Source organism: Rousettus aegyptiacus, unplaced genomic scaffold (genome assembly GCF_014176215.1).
Source record: "Rousettus aegyptiacus isolate mRouAeg1 unplaced genomic scaffold, mRouAeg1.p scaffold_m13_p_4, whole genome shotgun sequence".
Taxonomy (NCBI): Eukaryota; Metazoa; Chordata; class Mammalia; order Chiroptera; family Pteropodidae; genus Rousettus; species Rousettus aegyptiacus.
Window position 1 is genome coordinate 99660238 of NW_023416307.1, and position 11210 is coordinate 99671447.

The 11210-nt window shown below is 39.9% G+C and overlaps 1 pseudogene; it reads left to right on the forward strand.

Annotated features, from left to right (window-relative positions):
* The first annotated feature begins 1260 nt into the window (after nt 1–1260).
* On the forward strand, nt 1261–1379 carry LOC118601864 (annotated as a pseudogene).
* Nucleotides 1380–11210: the final 9831 nt, after the last annotated feature.

Sequence of the window (11210 nt, forward strand, 5' to 3'; positions counted from 1 at the left end):
CACCTGAAGTCTAGCTCAACAGAAGTCCTACAACTAAGGACATACAGAAGAAGCCACCTTGAGACTAGTAGCAGGGTGGAGATGATGAATGGGCTGGTCTCACACACACATGTGGCAGTTGAAAATCTGGATGGATATATCAGCTGCAGAGATTCACCCAGAGGAGTGAGGAGTCCCAGCCCCACACTGAGTGCCCCAGCCCAGGGTTTACTTCTGGGAAGTGACAGCTTCACAAAAACTGGATATGAAAATCAACAGAGATTTTGACTGAGTGAGACAGAGGGTTATGGGAGTCCCAGGAATTCCTCATAAAGGGCTATGTAAACCTGCTAACACTGGTCACCCCTCCCTGTGATTCCCTGAGACTCCACCCCACCCAACTTGCTGCCCAATCCAAGCCACTTTCAGTGGCTTTTCCATACAAACACCCCATTTTAGCTCATGCTGCAGACTTTGCTAAATTTCTCAAAGGTTCACAAAACCTAAACATTCATTTCCTGGCCATTGTATGCCCAGTCCTCTTGCTGAGCAGCCCTAAGCCTGGCACTAGCAGCATCTGGCTTTGGTTCATGGCTTGGACTATTGAGGCTCCTCCAAGTCCAGTGTAGATGGCAGTAATCCATGGATTGCTTGGTATTTCATGCCAGATAGCCCCAGGATGGTTTATAGGCTGCAGCTAAACTTGGCCTATGGCAAGGGCCATCCAAGAAGGCCCTGGGGCCAGTACACCAGGTGACTGTCTTCTGACTGGATTGGAGCACCACCCAGAGCCACATCCAAGGACAACAGACCCAAAGGGCAGATTGGGCAGGAACCAGAGTCTTAATAAGGCAAACCTTGCTCTGGAATCAGTACCTGCACAACAGCTCCTCCACTGTAGTCACTGGCCAGTCCATATAAATGATCAGTCTGAGGGTCAACTGTTCTCATTGATATGCCAACAGCAACCAAGGCTCAACTACAACAGGAGGACACACACAACCCACACAAGGGATACACCTGGAGCGCCTGGCTCAGGTGACCAGGAAAGACTGCCACTGGGCCCTACAGGACACCTACTACCTAATACCACTCTACTAAGAAAGAGTGGGAGACATAACAGCCATACATAATAAATAGATAAAAACAAGGGAAGGCAGCTGAAACAGGGAGACAAAAAAACATGCCCCACATGAAAGAACAGAACAATGCTCCAGAAAAAGAACTGAACAAAATCAAAACAAGCAATTTGCTAGATGCAGAGTTCAAAACATGGGTTATGTCTACAGCCATGCTACCCTGAACAAGCCCGATGCCATCTGATCTTGAAAGCTAAGCAGTGTCGGGCCTGGTTAGTACTTGGATGGGAGATCACCTAGGAAGATCAGGTGCTGTAGGTGTAAAAAATAAAAAAAATAAATAAGAGATTGTAACCTGACAAGGTCTTTGTAATCTGTGAGGTCAACCAAGGGTTGCCTCACCTAAAAAAAAAAAAAAATCACTGGTTATGAGGATACTTGATGAACTTAGGAGAAAAGGAGAAAAGTAGATGAAGTCAGTGAAAATTTAACAAAGATAGAAAACATAAAAATGGAGATGGAAAATACAAAAAAAAAAACAGTCAGAAATGAAAAATACAATAACTGAAATGAAAAATATTTTAGGAGGAATTAACAGTAGATAAGATGAAGTAAAGGATTGAGTCCGTGATTTAGGGGATAAGAGAGCAACAAATACCCAATTGGAATAACAAGAATAAAAAAAGATGCAGAAAAAATGAAAATAGTTTAAGGGACCTCTGGGACAACTTTAAGTGTTCCAACATTCACATCATATGGAACCACAAGAAGAGAGAGAGCAAGGAATCAAAAACCTATTTGAAGAAATAATGATAAAAACTTCCCTAACCTGACAAAGGAAATAAACATGCAAGCCCAGGAAGCACAGAGAATTCCAAACAAGATGAATCCAAAGAGGCTTATGCCTAGACACATCATAATTCAAATGCTAAAGGTTAGAGACAAAAAGAGAATCCTAAAAGTAGCAAGAGAAAAGCAGTTACTTAAACACAAGTGTGCTCCCATAAGACTCTCAACAACTTTCTCAACAGAAACTTTGCAAGCCAGAAGAGATTGGCATGAAATATTCAAAATGATGAAAAGTAGGGACTTACAATCAAGAGTACTCTACCCGGCAAAGCCATCATTTAAAATCAAAGGACAGATAAAGAGCTTCTCAGACAAGAATAAGCTAAAGGGGTTCATCAACACCAAAACAGTATTACAAAAAATGTAAGAGAGTCTTAAGAAGAATAAAAAAAAAGAAAAAAAGATAAAAAATATAAATAATAAATGGCATTGACTACATATCTATTAAGAATAGATTAAATGCTCCAGTCAAAAGATAGGGTAGCTGAATGGATAACAAAACAAGACCCTTACATATGCTGCCTACAAGAGACTCACTCACATACTGAATATACAGATATGGGAAAAAATATTTTATATAAATGGAAACATATAAACAAAAGCTAGAGTAGCAATACTTACACAAGACAAAGTAGACTTTAAGACAAAGGCTATAAAAAAAGAGAAATAAATACCCATTTCTGGGTATTTATCCAAAGAAGCCCAAAACACTATTTTGAAGGGATATGAGAATTTATATGTTCATTGCAGCATTATTCACAGTCGTCAAGATATAGAAGCAGCCTGGGTGTTCATTGGTGAATGAGTAGATGAAGAAGAGGTGGTACATATATAAAATGTAATACTACTCAGCCATAAAAGGAATGAAATTTTGCCACATGCAACAACATGGATGGACCTGGTGGCTAGTGTGCTGGATGAAGTAGATCAGACAGAGAAGGACAAGTGCCATGTGATTTAACTTACATTTGGAATCTAACAAACAAGATGAATGAACAGGCAGGGCAGAAACAAACTTGTAGACCAGGAGGGTTTTTGATGGTTGCTGGACTGGGGTGGGGGGTGTGGAGGAGTAAGTGAAGAGGGGGAAGGGATTAAAAAGTACAAATTGGTAGTTTCAAAACAGTCATGAGGATGTCAATTATAGCATGAAGAATATAGTCAATGATAGTGTAATAACTGTGTGATGTCAGATGGGTACTAGATTATCGAGGTGATCACTTTGTAAGTTGTATAAGTGTCTAATCATTATATTGTACACCTGTAAGTGATATAATGTTGTATGCTAACTGTAATTGGGAAAAAAAAGTTATATGCCTGGATCATGACTACCTACCATAACCTGCCCAATTAGGAATTTATGATCAGATCATCCTGTGAGGTTACTTTCCACAGAATTCCTTTTTTTATCCACACTGCACAGTGAATACTACTGACATCGAATGTATATATTTTTCCTCACACCAACCAATTCTTCAACACCAGCTTGGTGTCCTATGTAGTTCAGTTCAATTCTGACACTATCTACCTGGATTTGGCATCAAATCCCACAGGTTAAGGGTTCAGTCTCACAAGGCTGTCCCCCACTTCAGATGCCAAATGCAAGTAGTGGATCCTTAGGGTACCCTCACTTCTATCCAACTTTGCTTCAAATTGGTGCTTCAATGACTCCCCTCCTCAGCTTCAATAATTTGCTTTGATTGCTCAGAAAACTCACAGAAACACTTACTTATCAGTTTATTACAAATAAAGGGTATAATAAAAGATGCAGATGAACAGCCAGCTGAAAAGGTACATAAGGCGAGGTCTTGAGTGCAGGAGTTTTATTCCCACAGGGTTAGAGTGTGCGATGCTCTTGGCATGTGGATATGTTCAACTAGCCTGGAAGCTCTTCGAACCTTATGCTTTAGGGATTTTTTATGGTGGCTTTATCACATAGGCATGCTCTATTATTAACTTAATCTCTAGTCCCTCTCACCTCCAGGGAGGCTGGGCAAATAGGGCTAAAACATCCAAGCCTCTAATCATGGCTTGATCTTTCTGGTGATCAGCGCTCACTCTGAAGCTATCCAGGAGCCCACCAGGAGTCACCTCATTAGAACAAAAGATGTTCCCATCACCCAGGATATTCCCTGAGGCAAGAAATTAAGGAAACTATGTTGGGAACATGAATCAAAGACCAAATATTAAAATGAAAGATGCTCCTAGCACCTTTATTGCTTAGGAAATTACAAACATTTGAAGAGTTCTCTGGCCGGTAGCTGGGGATGAATACCAAATATATATATTTCTTATTATATTACAATATCACAGGGAATGTGGTACATAGCCCCTTCCCTTTCTAAGTGCTAGTTCACAGTAAACTGTGGACAGAGAAGGGAGATAATCAGCTACTTAGAGTAGCTAAGAGACAAAGGAGAATAAAAGAGAGAGGAAACACAGAGGAGACCTTTCTTCTGGCTGAGGCTACCTGTCAATATGGAGCAACAGTTGCCATGGAGGCAGAGCCTGCATCATACCATGGCCACTCCAGGTGTGTTTGGCCAGTTGGAAGTCAGACCATTCGAAAAAGACTGTACCTTCCCATCCTTCTAAATATTAGGAACCAATAAAAGGAGCTACATGGAAAGGCAGAGCTAGCCTCAGGTATGATTTGGGTATTAATCCTAATTTAGTTGTGCGTCACATAAGGTTTTTATTGAGAATAAAGGTCCTCAAACATATTATTCTTTGAATCTCAGTCTCTTTTTGGAATCAGGATGCTAGCTGTCTTAGCTGAGAAGCTCTAGGAAAACAGAGGCCAAGGCAAACGATTATATGCTAAAATTTTATTGGTAAGTACAGATCCCAGGAATGTGAGAATGAGGGAAAAGGAGAATGAATCTGGGAAGGAATGATAACAAGTAGGGTAAGGTGCATACCAAGCTGTCATGAAGAGTAACCAACTGCTCAATCTCCCATCACTCTCCTCAGAGAGACTGGGTAAACATCTCAAGTCAGTGTACTCATCAGGAGGACAAGAATTTCTCCTTCAGCTCCTGTCTCCCACTGGTCAAAGGGTTGCTCCATGGGTGTTAAATCCACTCACTTCCAGGTGGGTTGTGTGTGTTGAGGTGCAGAGGCATCTTGAATCTCAGGAGCTATAGGGATTCCCCAGGACAGGAGGGGAGAGGATAAATAGCTGTGTGGGCATGACACAAGGGCTATCGGGTCATGATCTGGTGGTTAGTGACAAAGGCTTTCTCATGATCAAACTCTAGTCAGTCTCCTCTGAGCACTTTTTTTTTCAACTAGGTTGTCCTTTGGCATGTTGCAGCAAAAATTTTGCTAAATCAGTTTAGCTAGACTTCCTCATTGCCCACTAAACCCCAGGTGAAATCTGATCACTCTGGCCTGCCTTCACCAAGAATCATGTTAGGTCAGTTTAGCAAGGAATTACTCTTCCCTCTTAGTAATTTTCCATCCACTGACACCTCCTTCACTCTGCTTCTTGGTTATAAATTTCCACTTTTTTTTGTTGTATTTGGAGTGGAGCCCAATCATTCTTCTGTACTGCAAGGCCCCATTGTAGGTAGTCTCCTTCAAGGAAGCCTTTCTTACCACCTTTAACGAGTGTCAGAATATTTTTTTAACAGTGGTCAGACCACACAGAAGTTGTTGTTTCAGCTAGTTCAAAGTCCATACTAGGTATCTAATACACTAGTTTAGGACCCCTTTCTATAGGAAAAAATGGACTCTGAGTAAGAATAAAAAAGTAATATTTTTTAGCATTAACTCAGCACTAGACACTCTTCTAGGCTATTTACACTATTCACCTATTTGGTACCATTTTTAAAGCCATTTTTCAGAAAAAGAAACACAGGCAAGAATTCTATTAATTAAGCCAAGCTCACTCAGCTAGTAACTAACAGAGCCTGACTTTGAACCAAGGTGGACTAGTTCCATAGCCTGTTTCTTGCATGTTGCATTTAACAGACAAAACAACATTACAGCATGCAGAATGTATGCCAGCTCCATCCCTTATCAACCATGTGATCTAAGGCATCTCTGTGGCCTTAAGTTTGTTTATTTGTTTGATACAAGTGAGTATTTATTGGAATTTTATAAGAATAAACATTTGAAATAAGTCATAAAAACTGTTCATATCAGTGCCTGGTAGTGAATAAATATACACTCAATTATATGTATTTTTATCATCATTACTATCAAATAACTTTTCCGTGTTTTCTTGTTACCTGAAATGGTGTTTGTTAAATGAAATACACTCTTTTTTTGGCACAAAGGATCATGATTAGCTTTTTTCAAGTTTTAATTTTGGTCACCTTTACCTCTCCACAGCATGCAGTGCACACATATACAGAGAGTTGGAAAATGAGCAATTAAGCATGTAGTGACCCCACCTACTTTCTGTGAAATCTAGATTGAGTGAGTTGACATACCATGAGGACAAGGGAGCTGTCTAGATAATTGCTGATCATTTATAGGGATAAAAAAAAAAACCTGTGCAGGAGACCTCATCTTCATATTACATTATTACAATGCTTAAGCAAGATCTCTGACTTTAAAAATGTCTTATAAATTTGGTTTGGACACTAGTGTTAGGTTTAACATCATCTTATTTTTCTGTTTCATGAATCATGTCAGTTATTCTCTGGAGCTTGAAAGAAACACTATCCATTAACAGAAGGGAGAGCCATTACATGACTCCTTCTGTCACTCCACAGGGAGATGCTCACCCAGGTTGGTTTTATGTCCTCATTTGGACATGGGACTAAAAGAATCTAATCCAAGAGCTGACCCTCAGCCCCACCCCTCTCAAAGCCTTCCTAAAGCTATTTCCATGTTGTTCCTTACCTGCAAACACATTATTGTCTTCCGGTTGCATGGGTGATTTTCCATAGTCACGCATCAATAGTTCATTGATTGAAGGAGTAGGAAAAAGAAGGGTTCCCTAAAAGTAAATTGTGCAACTACATGGAGTTTATCCTTGCAAGCAACACATTTGAAATTTTTAATCATATTTGAAAGAAATGTTTCTAGGAGGTTTTTGTCTTAGAAATAATTTGGTAGTAAGTGACAAAAACGTACTCAGACTAGCTTAAGCAGAATGAGGTATTTATGGAATAGTTACAGGGGTGTCTCATGGGGATCCAAGGGCAAAAATGACCTTGGAGCAGACAAATCATCACTCAGTCACTGGTCAAACTTGTATTCTTGGGGACTATGTAGCTGCCGATCAATTAACAAACTACAATGGACATGACTCAAGGTCCTGATCACTCATTAAGGAGTTGGGGAACTATGTTGGCTCTAACCAACTGTAAAGTTAAAGTTAAATATTTGTCAGTGGTTCTTAAGCAAGAAGGAGCATTGTTCCTCTTCACCCCAAACAAGTATTAGGAAATAAAATTAGGATATTGTTATCACAGTGACATGGAGGAGGCACACTGCTGGCATTTAGTGAGCAGGAATCTGGGGTACTTAATACCTTCCAATGCACACAACAGTCCTACAATTAAAAAGTTGGTCTCACTTCATACCATTTCATTCCTCAAGTCACCAAATGCCAGTGGTATTCTTACTTAGAACCTTGTGAATCTTGATTTCACTTCCTCAAAATAAGTGGCCTTAGCTCTAGGATTTATTACAGTTTTTAAACTCTATGATCTAACTATGATTGTGTGATGTCTTAGTATAGAGAGACCCCTGTAATGGTTCATGCTATTAGACATTCTTTTCATCCCCAGTCTGGGTGCATGGAAGGGCCAGGGCATACGACCAGTGTTGTTCCATGAGCCAGAGAGTGTGTCACTTCCAGGATGAACAATTAGTTGCCAATGAGCCATCCATGAATGTGCTCTTTCCCCTTGACATGGCAATAGACATTGTAACAGATTACAGCTGCTTTAAGAGCCTGGATCCTAGAGTGAAGACAGTCATGATTCAGAGTAGAATCTCCTGCCTACCAGTGATGGATATGAATATGAGTGAAAAATAAACCTCCATATTTTCAGTCACTGAGATTTGGGGGATTATTTTTTACTTCAATAAACCTAGAGATCCTGACTGATACAGGCTTTCAGAATTACTATGTAGCAAGAGCTTTTCTTAAGTACTTTACAAATATTAACACATTTAATCCTGACAACAACTTTATGAAGTAGCTGTTACTATTATCCTCATTTTATAGATGAGAAAAATGAGTCACGGAAAGGTTGAGAAGCTTGTCCGAGTGACAGTAAGTGACAGTGCTGCGATTCCAACACAAGCAGTCTGGCTCCAGAATTCACATCTTAACTATGGTGCTGTATTGTGTTTTATCTAGCAGTTGAACCTATATTAAATGAGGTTAAACTAATATGTTCCAGTCACCTAATCTCTGCTTTCAATGTTTTCTAAAATTATGATTATTTATTCCCACTAGTTGTTACTTTTTTTGTCCTTGCCAATATACCTGCCTCTAGCAATAACTCCTCCTTTTTACTCTTCTAATATGCTGTTTCTAATCCATTATGGACAAGGAAACCAGATATTTAAGCTTGTAATGCATGTTATAATTGTGACTAATTGAGTCTGGCCACCTTGATAGTTAGCATTGCTTTGTTCCACCCCTACTTGCCTTGCTTGCTCTTTGGTAAGTGTGTGATTGGTGGCTCTTGGATCTGTCTCCCTCTCTACACACCACACTCTTGAGGAAGGGAATTAGCTAATTCAACTTTGTGACTCTCTGTGCCCTTCCCCCAGCACCTAGCCAAACTTTTTGAATATGTTAGGTGACTAATAAATATCTTCTAAGACTATTAAGTAATTAGGTTCTGAGAAATGGCTTAAGAGCTTGCCAAAAGTTAATTACTTGGGCTTTGCTACTAGCCTTTTGGACATCCATATTAGCTATCTAGAGGCCTTTAGAACTTTTTTAGTTGTGTCTTGAATACTTAAGATTATGAAACAGAAAGATCGATGAATTCTTCGTTTAGCTCCTCAGTAGATATTTATTGAGTTTCTAGCATAATTTCAAAAATACCAGCAGCTTATACTTTCTGAATGTTTAATATTTACCAAGGCAATGTTTGAAATACCTTATAAGTATTAATTCATTTAGACTCACAGCAACCCAATAAGATAGGTACTATTATCATCATCTCATTTGATAGCTGAGAAAACTGAGGCACAGAGAACAATTTCTCCAAGTTCTCAAGCTAGTGAGAGGTGGAGTTAGGCTGACTACGTGCTGGGGATATAAGTGAATGAAACAAAGAAAGTGCTTGTCCTCATGAGGTTGACATTCTAGTGGGAAAGCCAGATAAAAAATGCATAAGCATATAAATCCACAAAATAACTGCAGGTTATGATAAATGTCCTAAAAGGAGTAAACAGAGTGCTATAATCAAAACAAAGCAACAGCATAGGAGTGTGACCCGGGAGGGCATCTATGATGAGGTGTATTCATTCGTGTATTACTGTATAAAAAAATTACCCCAACGCTTAGCTCTTAAAATAATAAACATTTATTATCTCACATCCCACAGTTTCCTTGGGTCAGGAATTTGAGGGTGGCTTAGTTGCATGGTTCTGGCTCAGAATTTATCAAGAGAGTTTAGTCAAGATGTTGACTAGAGCTGCAGGCATATGAAGGCCTGACTGGGGCTTGTGAATCTGCTTCCAAGATAATGCACTGTATCAGACAGAGCTCAACCAGACAAGCAGAGCCAGCAGGAAAGAAATATATCAGGGAATTGTGGAGCTTGTTATAATGCTCTCCCCACTTACAAGGCTCCCCCTACATCTGATGCTGCAACTTGAAATCCAAAGAGTAGCAGTCAAGAAAGAACAATCACAACCAGGCTAAAAGCCCACCAGCACAAACTAAAACTCCACAAGGATAGACTGAAACTGTATTCACTCTTGGTGATGAGGGCATCTTACAGTAAGCAGTCAGGGCCCTTCAAAACAGATCTAAGCACACACACCTGACCCAGCCCCTGCTTCATATCAACAAGATGAGTCAGCGGATCAGCAACAAGCATATGTGGTTCAAAATTGCTGCTGCTCAAGTCTTACCCCCCAAGTCTCTGAGAATCTCCCTTGTAGGCCACTCTATATAGAAATACATATTTTTAAAAAGGGGATCCAATAGTTCAACCTAGTCAAGTTGACTCATTGCAAAGTTACCACACCATCTCACTCACTCCTGAGGCTGTTAAAAGGCCTCAGTTTCTCATTGGCTCTTGACAGGAGGCCTCACATTAGGGATGCTTGAGCATTCTCATGTCATGGCAGCTGGATGCCCCCAGAGCAAGTGATCCAGAGAGATAACAAGGAAAAAGCAGCAACATATTTTGTAGCTTAGTCTTGGAAGACACATATCACTTCTGCCATATTCTATTTATTACAAGTAGGTCAGTGAGACCAGAACACACTCAAAGGGAAGTTAATTAATTAGGTTCTATCTTTTGCAGAGAGGAGTGTCAAAGAATTTTTGGACATATTTTGCAAGGCAGCAACTCAACAAGATAGAGTTAAGTGTTACAGGCAGAGGTAATAGCAAGAGGCCCTGAAGAGCTTGATATGTGTAAGACCCCCTACCAAAGGTCAATGTGGCCAGAGCTTCATGGTCAAGCCCCTGAAGAGTAGCCCAGTATAAGGTCAGGCCCCTCTATCATGATGTGGAATTTGGGTTTTATTCTAAGTGTAGTAATAAGCTGTTTTGAGGTCTCGAGAAGAGCAATACAGTCTGATTTGTATTTTTGAAATATGCTGGGTCTACTCTGTGGGGAGTGGATTGGACGGGGCTAGAGTAGAAGCAGGGAGTCCATGGGAGGCATTGAAACACTAGGTCTGTTCTTATTCTAGCTCCACCATTCATTTGACTAGTTTACCTAACCTTTATGAACCTCACTTTCCTCATCTGTAAAATGAGCTGACCCTTCCCTGCACACCACCCAGCGTGACTACAAGACACATGGAGAGAATGCACATAGAGGTGCTTTGTAAAGTGCAAAATGCTGCAAATGGAATCAAGGAGCCTTTGCCTGACCTTTTGTGTTAACACTAGTTCCAGAGTTTTGGTATTAACTCCAAAAGAATACAATGGTCATGAGAAGACCATTTTAGCTTTAAAATATCTATTTATACAATTGTTACTCAACATTTAACCCATTGTGATGTTTAATTTTATGTATCTACTTGACTGGATAATTGGATATTCAGATATTTGGTTAAACATTATTCAGGTATGTCTGTAAGCTTGTTTCTGGATGAGATTAGCATTTGAATTGGTAAACAGAGCAAAGCAGAAGTTCC